At 41.0% G+C, this 2,415-nt stretch overlaps 1 long non-coding RNA gene across 1 annotated transcript; it reads right to left on the reverse strand.

Annotated features, from left to right (window-relative positions):
• Window positions 1-561: 561 nt before the first annotated feature.
• On the reverse strand, window positions 562-2,025 carry LOC138297420 (uncharacterized). Its single transcript, XR_011204094.1, has 2 exons — window positions 1,899-2,025; window positions 562-700 (listed from the first exon to the last, which is right to left on the reverse strand). It is a non-coding gene; the product is annotated as an uncharacterized lncRNA (long non-coding RNA).
• Window positions 2,026-2,415: the final 390 nt, after the last annotated feature.

Below are 2,415 nucleotides of genomic sequence, written 5' to 3' on the forward strand. Positions count from 1 at the left end.
AGGACACCCGTCACCACAGCATCCACACTAGTGACAATCACTTAGCCAAACCAATCACAACTCACACAAGTCAAAGCTGCCTTGGGATTAACAACCATAGTGGGGAACATACCCATGCACAAGATGGCACACGCATAAAAAATAACACTGCATTTGCATCCCCACAGGACCCCTACTCAACGTCACTGGAGAGGAGTTGCCAGCAACATCCAGTCCCCCCCCAGAAGAGGCCCACAGTGATGACAGCAGCTCTGCACGCCTGGCTCAGGATGACCAACCTGGCCCATCAGGGACCTCCGGACAGTCGGTTAGCCATCCACAGTCCATTACCACCACAGAGCCTCCCCCTCAGGAAACACCAGCACAGCACCCACCCTGTGCGCCCATGCCACTGTCCCCAGGACACGTCAATCAGCAGTGTGTCCACCACTACAGGGACCTCAGGCAAACCCACAAACTCAGGACGACCAGGGTTCCCACTTGAGTAGCAATAATTTTAGGGCAACCAATTGCCAATTATTCAATAAAGTTCATTAAAGTATTCGAAGGTACTTCACAATGAGTTATCCAGTTTGAAATTTATTCAGAAGTGGTAAATTACTCCATATTGTACATAATTGATTGGATCATAGGACAGCGTGAACATTCTGCCGACACGTGTTTCACCCTATGAGGTGCATTCACCAGGGCTTTCTCAAGGCTGTAGAAGATAAAAGGAGTAACAAGTTTAGAGAATGTAAGGAGGCGAAGACATTAGAAACTAAGAACCAAAGAACACCAAGGCGTGAAAACCCAAGGTTCGTCAAGGAATGGATAAGCCTGCGTGATGTCCATATCTTTGAGCGTCTGTCCATAGGAAAAGTAAAGTAAAGGTTGACATTAGAAATCCATGCAGTAATAGTGCCAAAATATAAAACAATTCCAGATTGGAAGTTAGGAAGGTGGTAAGAGGAAGGATAATCAAATGGTGATATCCAAAGTGAAAATTAAGGAGTGAGACCGCAAGTTATGGTCTAAATAAGGAAAAAAATATGTTAAATAATTCATATCTATAACTAGGTAGTGGTGCCAGCACCACAGAATATTAGTATTCTTGGATTATCAGTCACCCTGAATTAGGGTAGTGTAAAGGGTTAAACAATGAGATAACTCACACAAGTAGATCGCATACCATAATTAGGATACATTTGAGCCTCTAGTGATGACCTGAAAAATTATTGACACAGCAAATATTCTGGGAATGAGAACATAAAGAGGAGCATGTAGCTTTTTCTGGACAAATACCAAGTACTGTCAGTTCTAATCAAGCGACAGTTAAAAAAAAAATTATATCTTGGAACGAAAAGAGTTATTTTTGCGTAAACTAACATTTGTGCAATTATTCTTAGCGAGTACGTGTTCATACTGGAGTCCAAAAGTGCATACTTTCCCATTAAGGCTCATCAGTGACAAGGCGCAATGGCACTGTGAAATAACTCACACAGGTAAATAACATACCATCGTTAAGATACATTTGAACCTCTAATAATGACCTAAGGAATTATTGACACAGCAAGTATACTAAAAATAAGAACATGAAAAAGGAGCATGTAGCTTTTGGTGTGCAAATACCAAAGAACTGTCTGTTCTAATCAAACAACAGTTTTAAACAAAGGTTTTTTTATATAGAACAAAAACTAAAGGGATTAATTTTGCACAAAACAACATTTTTGCGATTACTGTAAGCAAGACAAGTTCATAATAGAGGCCTGGACTATATACTTTCCTAATAGGGCTCATCAGTGGCATAAACCATAAACAAGTTAAAAGAAAATAGTTGTCCAGACAGAGAGAGAGGGATAACGGATAAAAGGAAGGGGAAACCAATTCGAATATTAGGCTGCAAGGAAAGAGCTTACCCGTGTAAAGTTGGAACAACGAGTACAGGGAAATTCAGTCAGATGCATCCGTCGCCATTATTAGGGACACGCTGACTGAACGGGCATTCTTTTATTTGGAGCCGGCATAGCATGAAGTCCTTTTTTGATATTAATCGAAAAGGAAAGAGATGAAACATAGAGGAGGGACAAAGAACGGGTGCCGCCATCTTGGAGGTCGCGCCCGTCCTTAATTTAAGATAGCGTGTTTCCACGAGGAAAAAACATAGAAGAAGCACAAAGTGTGGGCGCCGCCATCTTGGAGGTCGCGCACGTCTTCTATTTAAACAGCGTGTTAGTCAAGTAAATAGTCAAAAATGTGCACTCTAACATTAAAATTAAAATAAAATTGAAATTAAAATTAAAATTACAATTAAAAGAGGGGAGAGAGGAAGGAAAGAGAAAGCGGGCGCCGTCATAATGGTGATCGGCAATGGAATAATGATGTCTATGAACGGGATGATAATAATGAAGGAAACAGTTACCAAGAATGTTAACT

Source organism: Pleurodeles waltl, chromosome 5, assembly GCF_031143425.1.
Source record: "Pleurodeles waltl isolate 20211129_DDA chromosome 5, aPleWal1.hap1.20221129, whole genome shotgun sequence".
Taxonomy (NCBI): Eukaryota; Metazoa; Chordata; class Amphibia; order Caudata; family Salamandridae; genus Pleurodeles; species Pleurodeles waltl.